Source organism: Schistocerca piceifrons, chromosome 1 (genome assembly GCF_021461385.2).
Source record: "Schistocerca piceifrons isolate TAMUIC-IGC-003096 chromosome 1, iqSchPice1.1, whole genome shotgun sequence".
NCBI classification, from domain to species: domain Eukaryota; kingdom Metazoa; phylum Arthropoda; class Insecta; order Orthoptera; family Acrididae; genus Schistocerca; species Schistocerca piceifrons.
The window spans coordinates 132,909,106-132,921,905 of NC_060138.1; the positions used below are offsets into that span (position 1 = coordinate 132,909,106).

Sequence of the window (12,800 nt, forward strand, 5' to 3'; positions counted from 1 at the left end):
ACCTGCGTGTCGCCACTGTGTGATCGCAGACCGAGCGCCACCACAAGGCAGGTCTCGAGATACGGACGAGCACTCGCCCCAGTTGTACGACGACATTGCTAGCGACAATACGGACGAAGCCTTCCTCTCATTTGCCGAGAGACTGTTAGAATAGCCTTCTGCTAAGTCCATGGTTACGACCTAGCAAGGCGCCATTAGCCTTACCTACTTTGAGAGTTATAGTATAAATGTCTCCAGAAGAACGCTGTATTCATCAATGAATAAAGTTAAGTATAAAGCAGCTACGTACTTTTCTTGCTACCATTCAATAGTTATCCTGTTCCAGAGTTGACGCCGGTCTGCGTTAGATAGCGTGCCTATCGGCCCCCTCAAAATAACACTGTCGGCACTTCTGTCGACACATCACTTTCCGTACCGTTTGAAGTCCGTGCGAAGTGCTTACCATGCCATCACCTGGCTATGACCATGAAAACACTTACTGGTTCGTGATTACAACACAGCCAGGTAGACGACATGACGCACTTGTCATCTGACGAACGACAGCGAAAGTTAGATGAACCGAAGGCAGCCATTACGTAAAAAACAGTTAACGTTAAGTACAGTGGCGACAAAATATTTTGTGGCCAACATTGCGTGTTATTTGAATTCAGCGTCTTAATGCAACGAGACAATCATTTGGTAACATATGGTGGCCAAGACTGATGCCACCAAATAAAAAGTACTACTTCTGAAAGATGAGTATCAGGTTCATCACATGGAACATTTCCCACATCAAGGGAATCGTTTGTGGACCAGACATAGCCTACAACGTTTCGGTAACAAACATCTTACTATAATTTCCGAAAGACATTCCAAGAGACAGCACGGTTCAAGAAGTATTTCTATTTATTTGTTATATCGGTCTTACTTTTGACTGCTAGTGACCTCATTATTTCCGATTTGAGCTGATCCAGGTACTTACAAGACTTTTACAAAATGTTTCACCAAAAGCAATAACCTCAACTGCACAGACATGCCACTAAAGTTATTTCAGTGTTTTGTTAAACACATCTGTGCTATCTATTTTTTTCTGTTACAAAATCAAGAATGTTCCACCAATATTCAGGCTTAAGAGATTTTAATCTCTGCAGAAGCCCCATGTGTTTGACTTTATCACGAATCTTAGTTGTAGACATATCACGTATCATAACATTAAAATGTGTATAAATTTATAAACATTACAACTTATTGTAAAATATCTATTTGTAGAGCTTCCGTAGCTCTGCTCACTGTAATAGCACTACCTTCTGTACTTCTTTAATCAAGTAATGAAAGTTATTGCTTTGGCAGTAAAATAAAAATTTGAAAGTAAACGTGATAAAATCCTGCTTGTATGCTGCAATTTTCGCCTCTTAGCTGTAGTTTAACTCTACTGCGAACACGTCTTTCTAAGTTTCCCGCGTGTGCAGCTTTCAGCATGTAGCCCTCTTACACACTTACCCGGAATAGTGCAGTGGAGGGGGAAACCGGAGCGCTGACCCGACTTGAGCGCGCTCTGGGATCGCAAATCTTGGCCACGCCTGATCCAGACTAACAGTGTTGATGCAACTTACAGTTCATAATTCAGAAGTCTCAGGGAACTTTACAATCGCATAACCTCCTCTCCAAAGTTCACATTTCATTTAGGCAACCGTAAAGAGGTATGGACTCATTTATGTGAAACGTGCCCAAGCCGCACATCAGACAACAATAGCGAACTTCAGTTGACTTAATGTTGAAACTTTTTAGAGTAAAAGCTTGACAGGACAGCTCATGACTACTACAGCAGGACAGCTCAAGATTATTGCGTACAGTTACACTGATCTGTGTTCCAGTATTCCACTTTTTTCAGGAAGACATGTAAAAAGAATAATTGTAAACCTGTATCGTTGATGTGAATCTGTTGATTTTTGGACCATGTTTCAGGCTCAAGAATTATAACGTTTCTGGGGAACGAAAATATCCTCTATAAAAATCAACATGGATTCACCAAACTGTTAGCTCTATTTCTCCACGAGATCCATAGCACTGTAGACAATGGCGGTCAGGTTGATGCCATGTTCCTTGGCTCCATGAAGGAATATAACACCGTCCCGCACTGACATCTAGTGAAACAAATAAGAGATTACCGAGTATCTGACTAGATCTGCCACTGGATTCAAGACTTCTTTGCATCATAGGTCCATTATTATTTATAAGTTCTACAAATGATCTAGTAGAAAGCGTCGCAGACTTTAATACTGGTGGCAGATGATGCAGTTGTCTTGAAGAAAGTAGCAATGCAGAAGAGAGCGTCGAATTGCGGAAAGACCTGGAGAGGACGGATGAATGGTGCAGGCTCCGGCAGTTGCCTCTGAACATAAATACATGTAAGACACTGCGCACATATAGAAAAAGTAATCCACTAATGCACAACTATACTATTGATGACAAACTGCTGGAAACAGTATCTACCGTATAATATCTAGGAGTAATTATCCTGAGCGATCACAAGTGGAATGACTATAAAGCAAATTGTAGGTAAAGCAGATGCCAGACGCATTCATAGGACGAACCTCAACGAAATGTAAAGCATCCACGAAGGAAATGCATATAAGGCCGTTTTTCGACCGACTTTTGAGTATTTTTCATCTATCTGGGATCCTTACCAAGAAGAGCCGATAGAGGAAATAGAGAAGATACAACAGAGAGCGGCCAGTTTCGTCGCGGGTTCTTTCAGTCAGCGCGACAGTGTTACAGCGATAGTCAACTTCCAGTGGCAGACGGTACAAGTTAAGCGTTGTGCATTATGGAGAGGTTCCTTCAGAAAATGTGGAAACAGATATTATATTAATTCGACATAGAATCCTGTTCAACACTGAAACTGAATACGAATCATCGTGAATGGATACGCACCAATGACTCACACATCATTAATTAATGAAAATCCGCTCAAATTGCTTAATTACTGCTTTATTAAGTCCACACACCACCGGTTTCGGCCTTTATAACTGGGCATTGATATGAAACTGCCGAATGTTAATATATAATATGATAGATATAAAAATATTTTCCTATTTTTTATAATAGGAGACGAGACAACGTACAGTGCAAGTACAGATGGAATCAACAGCTTACTTTTTTGCAGTATAAAAGCAACGTCACATGATATAAACATTAAATTAAACTCGATTTGAACACTTTCGCACCGAAATACGTCAAAGAAAAATGTTCATAACATAATTAAAAAACTGTAGATTCCAAGAAATTTACACTTAGCATGCTTTAGCTTAACGACTTATTCTGACGTACTTCAGAAGCACAATGCTACGTTTTTCAAATAAAATGATCAGGTATTACTTAGAATAAATAAATGTGTGAAACAGTTGCAATGAACGAGGCAGCCAGGTACAGCGTAAGCAATTGGCATGGGGTTTCATTTATTGAACGACAGTTGCGGGGTCGACAGAAGCGTCCGATCCCACGCGTCGGCTTTGACCCGTGACGTAAGGGTGTTGTGTGTGACGTCACGACGGTGCGAAGTTTGGTTTGAGTGTGGCTGTCTCCAGTTATGTTTTATCTTATTTTATTTACTTTTCCCATCTGTTCGTTCTATCTCGTGAGATTTTTTTTAATTTAAAAATACTTATTACTTATTTTAATTATCTGTTTCCTCCAATTTCGGTTTTAGTTTATTATATTTATCTTTCTGATCTGTTCGTTCTATCGCGTAAGATTATTTTTTAAAAAGACAAAAAACACTGAACAGCTACTGAAGCATCTTTATCTTGTATGGGTTGCAGGGGTTACGACCCCTGCGGAGGTGGGTGGGTATTCATGCATGGCTGTCTTCACTTACACGTTGTAGCTACGCAAAGCGTCTAAATTTGTTTATATTTAGTTTGCCCCCACCCAAAACACCCCATTTCCCGCGCTTGTCGCGTTAGTGTCATTAGGCTTCTTGTGGAAAGTGTGTGTGTTTGTTTTTGTTTCCGCCATATTTGTGACGTCATGGGTGAAAGCAGACAGGCGGAATCAGCACCATCCAAACATGCAGAAAGTAACAAGCAGACCATTGCTTTACGATTTCCAACAATTCCATTTAACATACATGGCAAAAAGAAAAAATGGAACAGCATGAAAGACAACGTCCATTGTGTTCCAATTATGGCATATGCCACCTGGGGTATAGCATATTTACTGATAATGGATTCGATATCGTCCGCCAACGGAGAGCGTTGTGTGTTGTTCCAACAGGATAATGCTCTTCCATACACTGCCCGTGAAATTTAATGTGCTCTGCCAGACATGCAGCAACTTCCCTTGCCACCATGATCTCAGGATGTGTCTTTAATCGAGCACGTGTGGGTTATGATGGGACGAGAAGTGACACATGCGACTCATCAACCAACAACTCTTACAGAAATACGTGAACATGTCCAGCAGGCATGGCATAACGTATCTGAATACACTGTTTGCATCTGTACGATCAACTAGATGTCAGAGTCAGCGCATGCACTGCCGCTTGTTGAGGCTACACCACGTACTAACATGTTTAAAAAAAAATGTTGAAAAGTGTGTGAAATCTTATGGGACTTAACTGCTAAGGTCATCAGTCCCTAAATTATTCTAAGATTCTAAGGACAAACAGACACACCCATGCCCGAGGGAGGACTCGAACCTCCGCCGGGACATGTTTCAGCATTGGTCCTAATCTAGTACTCCGGAACTTTGTGTGCTGCTGATCTGTAATGTAATCATTTCATTTAATCCATACGCACTATTGCAACAATAAACCTTGAGTGAACTGGAAACCACAAAGGGTGTACTAATTTTTTTCCAACAGTGTACCCCGATGCTTTGTAAACATTCTGATGATTAAACGTATGCAACGAAAAAACCAAAAGTCTGCCTTTCACAATGTAAAAAACTGAACCAGTCATTATAGACCGTAAGTGATTTACGTTGATTGAACAGGCGATGTAGCAATCACTGCACCAGGCCTCTGTAATATCACAAATTTAACGGGCTCTCAGTAAGCACTGCCGTTTTGGTCCATCGACATTTGTTGTGTTTCACCGCTGCTGTCACGAGTTGTCAGAGTGTAAACATGCTTTTAAGGCTATGACTTGAGCCATTTTAAGTTTGATTAAGGCTTACCTTTGCAAGGGAATTTTATTCAGTCAAGAGGTACTACAAAGTATGCTGTCTATTTCATAAGGAGCACTTTTAGACCTAGCTGATTTTACAAACATTGATCAGCTTTTATTGGAGAAGAGGAGAATTATAAGAAAACCGATAATTTTCTTTCATTTATATTCCGTCACTTCGTAGCAAGCCGAAATGACTCCACGCAGGCCTAAAAGCGTCACTGAACAGTTTCCTACATTTTACTGTCTCTTGCTATCACTGGGAGAACGAGAAAACTTCGTATCAGATTAAACACAAATAATGAAAACTAAAATGTTCGTCTGCACTTGGCCCCTCTTAAAGCAGATGTCAGCATAACCTCGAAGAGTTAATAGATCTTCTGTGCGAAAAAAGCGCAGACACTCCCTACAACAAGGAGGTATACACGCCAACAGATAAATATGCCAACAGACATACGATGTTCTGTGTCTGAACCTTCGTGCATATTTAGTCTAGACGACGCTTTACACTTGTTAGGGTTTGAACGGGTGGTTCATGAGCCGGCTGAAGAAACTGCGTGAGAATCTAGCAAATTGACACTGATGAATTTCACCTCGTGAAAGCAGTAGCGTAATATGACCGTTTTGGAGCGACGTTTCTACAAATTTCTTTTCTGGCAACAAGGACACATTAAGCGGCTGATTTCCCAAAAAGAAATCGCCAGTGTAGTTTGCCAGGGAAGCCTGCATTCACATAAGAAAGTGGTAGATTTTCTGAATCAGAGAAGTTGTCACCTCTGTAGCGGCGCAAAATCGCCAGTTCAATCCGATTAAAGGCTTTAATTCCTCCACGCACCGACGTCTGCAGTGGTTCGTTGAAACTTGGGAGTGCGCCAGGATCCAAATCTTACGGTGCAATTTATGCTATGTTAGTGAACACTTATGATATAAAAAGGGAACACCTGAGGTCAAATCTCATGAAGCATGGAGCGAGCTGCTAGGCAACATAGGACGGGCAGTCAACGTTTGGTACATGTCTGACTGACGATGTAACAAGCATTTCGCGACTCACCTCTTCCAGCTGGGTATCCTGCTCTTATAATAGCTACTTCGAAATTTCACTGACAGTTTCACATATAAGTTTGCGATACGAGTCGTGCAGGCTCAGCGTTCTTACCTGCTGCATATATACTTGATATGCACTTCCTACTGCGCCACCTCCAGACTGTGCCACGCCATACGAGTCACTGTTCCAAACTTTCAAGCTACGCGAGGCGGCAGCAGCTGTAGTGTCACGTGACTCCCGTTCCCCGAAATCTGGCGGAGAAGGCCGAACGCGCGAGGCGTGACCTTCGCTTCGCCCAGCGTTTCTTGCCAAGAGATGAACCGACTGTTTCCTGCACCGGAACGCTGCATTATGATACGAATGACGTCTTGCTGCAATGGTAGACGCGGCTGAAGAAGTAGCTTTAGTCTTCCTAGATTTCTGTACCATTTCGTCGATCACCACGAAGGTATGATCGTACGGAGTATATGCACAAATACTGTATATTTCATTAACCCTTTGAGCGTCACATTTAGAAAAAAAATTGGGGAAAATTTTTTTGAGATGAATATTTACTGTATATCTTGCACATATGCCATATCCATCACAAAAGTTCTTTTGAAGCAATTGGTTAATAAATAAAATAATGATTCTCAATGGCATCATTAGAAATTACATAACAATTACTCAAAAAAATTCATACATAATTGTATTGTAAACTTACTGTATTTCTCTCCCTTGCCCTGGAGGAACTACACACAGAATAAAACCAAACACAACAGTTATTATTCACTCACGAATGCAGTAGCACAACTCACGACACTTCTCTGTTCTGCACTTCAAACAAACGGCGAGTCACGAAAGCAAACGCCACTGTGATCTGTTGGCCAAACTCTGAACTACACGGTATCACTGAAGCATTGGGCAGCTTAAAAAATCCAGGAATACTTAATGATGCCATTTGGAATCGCAGACGCAGAAAAGGTTAACAGAACAAAGCACGTTATAATGAACGGCGAATGTGTTACGGAAACGAAAATAACATCCTGTGTGCGGAAAGGAAGTCTAATACGGCCGATATAGCTCTCAGTATACCTAATTATTTATCAGATTCTGCGAGATAAACTATAAAATTTTACGCTTTCTATGTTGTCTACATAGTAGTACTCCATTACACGATCGTAATGTGAAGATGACCCTTAGAACGCTTTAGTTTCTTTTTGTTTTTCCATGCATTTTCTTTTACGTATTTTTTGTTTTCATTTCATTGTACATTGAAAATGTTATTTCAGAATAAGATCTCGTAAGTTTAATTTTTGGTTCAGTTATGTTCCTGTTTACATAATGTACTTGTGATGAATGTGATTGCTATTTTCATTTGTTCTGATGTTGCATGTTCTCTCGTTAATTAACACGACTATTTAATTCAGTTTCTGTGAGTAGAGTAACATGAAACTGTGTTCTGGCATGAAACTGTAAATCAATGTAATCAGAATCATGAATGGCGTATAAGTATACAGATATGTCGAGAGAGAAACATCAACACAGGCTGAAGAAGTACAGAATGGAGGTTCGGCCGTGCATTTACTGCAATGCTATGTGATCGTGGCCAGTTAAAATTATCAGTGTTTGCACAGTGTCGTTTTTATCATTTCGATGTGTACCACGATTAAAGATCTAGTAATTTTACATGTCACGTTGCTCATTAGCCAGAAATGCGCGTTTTGATTCATTAAGCATAAAACTTTGATGTGCAGATCGGTAAGTTGCGTGCACGACGTAAAGAAACCGTTTGTAGACAGCACGAAGCACGGACAGTTAAATCTAACAGAAAATATGATAACGCATTTTCTTGTCGTATACTGATTCTACGAACTAACTGTGAACTTACGGTGTGCTAACCGCTGCGTGACTGAAGTGATTATGGAGACAATAGTGCACGCCACGAGTGTTCGGTATAAATCGCGAAAAAATGTCTTACGGTACGATTAGCATGATTTACTTTCGTAGTGCTGGCGGGTATACTGTGAAAACTCACGCGCCGCAATTGATTAGTAAACCGTCACCCTAAAAACTGACGATGTTGTACAGTATACATTATAACCTCAGATTATGTCAAGTTTCCTATGTTCGTCGCTGCACGCAAATATGTAAGCTGAAACTAATTCTGCAGACGTCGATCTTTCCTGTTAAATTCGCAACAATTGCCCAAGATGAAGGAGTTCATCAAGACGATACCTGTTATTGGATCACAAGCTCACGGACCATGGACTAAAGACGCTGACGTGTACGACTCGCTGGCAACATCAGCTACGTGTTGTGAAGGGACAATGGGTAAGAGACAGCACGAACTACATTTTTGTAATCACTGCTGGTTCATGGTGTGGGTTCCTGTAGTCATGTCCTAGTTCATGAACCACGGGCAACGTATGAGTGGCCAAGTAAGTGGTCCCGACAGTCGGGATACCAGTTACTTTGGGATAAGGCTGGGCATCTCGGACATATTCTGAGTTGTGGTCGCCTTTGTGCTCATATGGCAAAGACTACCAAATCCACCAGTTAGTCCCTCAACCGTCAGGGGTAAAACTCAATGGGACTCGGGGCAAGTAAGGCTAGCAACCTGCTTCCCTGGTACTTTAAATATGATGCTGGCAACAATCACAGGAAAATGCCTCGGACCTTTGGAGGTGACGGAGTCCCACCTCTAACTGACAAACCAGGGACTCCTAAGATACGACTCGGCAAACAAATGGTAATGAGATGGGGAGCTATTAATATCAATGGGGGCTACTCTGCGAAGAAGGTAGAGCTGGCAGAGGCTGCAAGTAAGATGGGGCTGGATGTTTTAGCTATTAGTGACATTCAGGTAAGTGGTGAGAAAGAAGAGGAAGTGGGAGAATACAAGGTCTACCTGTCAGGAGTAAAAGCAGGAATAGCACAATGGGGTGTAGGGCTTTACATCAGGAAAGCAATGGAACCCAGCGTAGTTGCAATAAGGTATGTAAACGAACGACTGATGTGGATAGATTTGACAGTGTCTAGCAAGAAAATTAGGATTGTGTCAGTATATTCGCATTGTCAAGGGACAGGTCAAGATAAGATGGATAGTTTTTATGATGCACTCAGTGATGTAGTTGTTAGAGTAAAGGACAAGGACAGTGTTCTGCTCATGGGTGATTTTAATGCCAGGATTGGAAATCGAACAGAAGGATATGACAAGGTTATGGGTAAATTTGGAGAGGATATGGAGGCCAACAGGAACGGGAAACAACTCTTGGATTTCTGTGCCAGTATGGGCTTAGTAATCACAAACTCCTTTTTTAAACATAAGAACATTCACCGGTATACTTGGGAAGACAGGGGGTCCAGATCTGTCATTGACTATATAATAACAGATCAGGACTTCAGGAAGGCTGTGAGGGACACACGTGTATTCAGGGGATTCTTTGATGACACTGATCATTATTTAATCTGCAGCGAAATTGGTATTGTGAGGCCGAAAGTGCAGGAGGTCAGGTTCATATGTAGGAAGATAAGAGTGGAGAAATTTCAGGATAAGGAAATCAGGCACAAGTACATAACAATGATCTCAGAAAGGTACCACTTAGTTGAATGTAGTCCATTACAGTCTTTGGAAAAGGAATGGTCAAGGTACAGGGACACAGTACTAGAAGTGGCTAAAGAATGTCTTGGAACAGTAGTGTGTAAAGGTAGGATGAAGCAAACAGCTTGGTGGAATGACACAGTCTAGGCATCCTGTAAAAGGAAGAAGAAGGCGTATCAAAAATGGCTACATACTAGAACTCAGGTAGACAGAGAAAGTTATGTTGAAGAAAGAAACAAAGCCAAACAGATAATTGCAGCATCCAAGAAGAAATCTTGGGAAGACTTTGGAAACAGGTTGGAGACTTTGGGTTAAGCTGCTGGAAAACCATTCTGGAGAATTAGCAGTCTTCGAAAGGGAGGTAAGAAGGAAATGACAAGTATTTTGGACCGGTCAGGAAAACTGCTTGTGAATCCTGTGGATTCCTTGGGCAGATGGAGGGAATATTTTGAAGAGTTGCTCAATGTAGGTGAAAATACTATCAGTAATGTTTCAGATTTCGATGTACAATGGGATAGGAATGAGGATGGAAATAGGATCACATTTGAGGAAGTGGAGAAAATGGTCAATAGATTGCAGTGCAATAAAGCAGCTGGAGTGGATGAAATTAAGTCGGAACTCATCAAATACAGTGGAATGTCAGGTCTTAAATGGCTACACAGGATAATCTAAATGGCCTGGGAGTCGGGACAGGTTCCATCAGACTGGACAAAAGCAGTAATCACACCAATCTTTAAACATGGAAACAGAAAAGATTGTAACAACTACAGAGGTATAACTTTAATCAGTGTTGTGGGTAAAATCTTCTCAGGTATTCTTGAAAGGAAAGTGCGAGTATTAGTTGAGGACCAATTGGATGAAAATCAGTGTGGGTTTAGGCCTCTTAGAGGTTGTCAGGATCAGATCTTTAACTTACGGCAAATAATGGAGAAGTGTTATGAATGGAAAAGGGAATTATATCTATGCTTTATAGATCTAGAAAAGGCATATGACCGGGTTCCTAGGAGGAAGTTATTGTCTGTACTACGAGATTATGGATATGAGAGTAGCTAGTAGATACTAGTAGATGGGTACTAGTAGATGGGAACAATGGCAGGAGGGTGTCCACAATGAGGAAATCAAAGGAAAACTGGGAATGAACTCTATAGATGTAGCAGTCAGGGCGAACAGGCTTAGATGGTGGGGTCATGTTACACGCATGGGAGAAGCAAGGTTACCCAAGAGACTCATGGGTTCAGCAGTAGAGGGTAGGAGGAGTCGGAGCAGACCAAGGAGAAGGTACCTGGATTCGGTTAAGAATGATTTTGAAGTAATAGGCTTAACATCAGAAGAGGCACCAATGTTAGCACGGAATAAGGATCATGGAGGAATTTTATAAAGGGGACTATGCTCCAGACTGAACGCTGAAAGGCATAATCAGTCTTAAATGATGATGATGATGATGATGATGATGCTGTGAAAACTTAGTATATAGATACAACAGTAACTTTTATTGATCATTCATTTTACGTTACTGTGGCGTGTCATATTGTATAGCTATTCTCATTTATTTTCAGTAACGTTCAGAACAGTAGTTAAAACTTGATTTCGTTGACTGAATTATTTTTTTCTATAATCTTAATAATTTTGGAAGCTCATTCATTTACGGAGCAGTAATTATTGCATACAGTTGCTATTAATACTAATGTAAAAGTTAGACAATTTTTTAATTGTCAATGTTTCTTTATTTATGTACTTTATAGGTGTTCATCTGCATTTTGTTTTTTATTGTTCTGCACTTAATGTAATACAAATTATAGTGCTGTGCAGATGAAGTTTGCGTGCTGTACATTATCCGCTATTACATTAGCAGGCAGTAGCATGCCAAGAGTTGTGTAGTTTGTTCAGGAGAATATCTTATCAGTGGTAACTGTTTATTTGGTCAATGAGTGATCACTCATAACATTAACGTTTCTGGATAATTACTTGCATGTGTGAGAGTAGAGTTCGGTTAAACTAAGGAAAAGGTAGAGTATTCCGGTTTCAGTTGTCTTACAATTTCCATGCTCGAGAAATTAGCGGAGATGGATTGGGGTATCCTCCATTCGAGTTGTTGAACATCGTCAGTTCTACCTGGTCGATCTTCGAGAACATGCTGTTCTGGATAACACAGTTACATTTTTAGCTACCCTCTGATCTGTTATCTTCACAGTAAGGAAATTTAGAAACAGCTGGAGTAATTTTTCACTTGTGGTAATAAATGGCAGCTGTCGTTAAATGTGGCTGAACAGAAAATAATCCCAATAACATAGGGGAAAACCCAATAGTATTCCGTTTCAAGATCGTTAACTGACAACAAAGCGTAAGAACAGAGGGGCAGTAGTAAGAAGCGGTGTGAAACTGATCGGTCTAATAACATCAACATTAGGGAAGGCGAATGGAAGACTTGGATTTATTGGAAGAGTTCAGGGAAACTGCACTCTGTAACGCGTCTTTCTGGTGCGACTAATACGTTATCACAGTGTTTGTAGGCATGATGATAGACATCGAACGATTTCGAGGCATGCTATTCAGATGCAAAATGGTCGCTATAGCCCATACGAAGGTGTAATATATTGTCGAGAAACTTATTTGCTAACCATCGGAAGAAAGGTGACGCTTCAGAGGAAGTTAAAAAAACCAGCCCTCTACAGCGACTGCATGAATTTTCTGCTGTCGCCATCGTAATACCGCATAGGGATCCCAAGAATAAGGTGAGAAGGACTGGGAAATACCGAACCATGTAGAGTGTCAATTTCCCTCGCCCGACATGGAAATGTTATAAGAAAGAAAATCTGGAACACTGCAACGAAGTAATCTCGACCATATACACTCCTGGAAATGGAAAAAAGAACACATTGACACCGGTGTGTCAGACCCACCATACTTGCTCCGGACACTGCGAGAGGGCTGTACAAGCAATGATCACACGCACGGCACAGTGGACACACCAGGAACCGCGGTGTTGGCCGTCGAATGGCGCTAGCTGCGCAGCATTTGTGCACCG

The 12,800-nt window shown here is 41.1% G+C and overlaps 1 protein-coding gene across 1 annotated transcript in view; it reads right to left on the reverse strand.

The window, feature by feature from the left end:
- Positions 1-6,345, reverse strand: part of LOC124788688 (speckle-type POZ protein-like A) — a 39,966-nt gene extending 33,621 nt beyond the window's left edge. The window contains exon 1 of the mRNA XM_047256003.1: positions 6,304-6,345. The gene's annotated coding sequence lies outside the window, so the exon portion shown is untranslated. The remainder of the gene's footprint in view (positions 1-6,303) is intronic.
- Between the last annotated feature and the right edge of the window lie 6,455 nt (positions 6,346-12,800).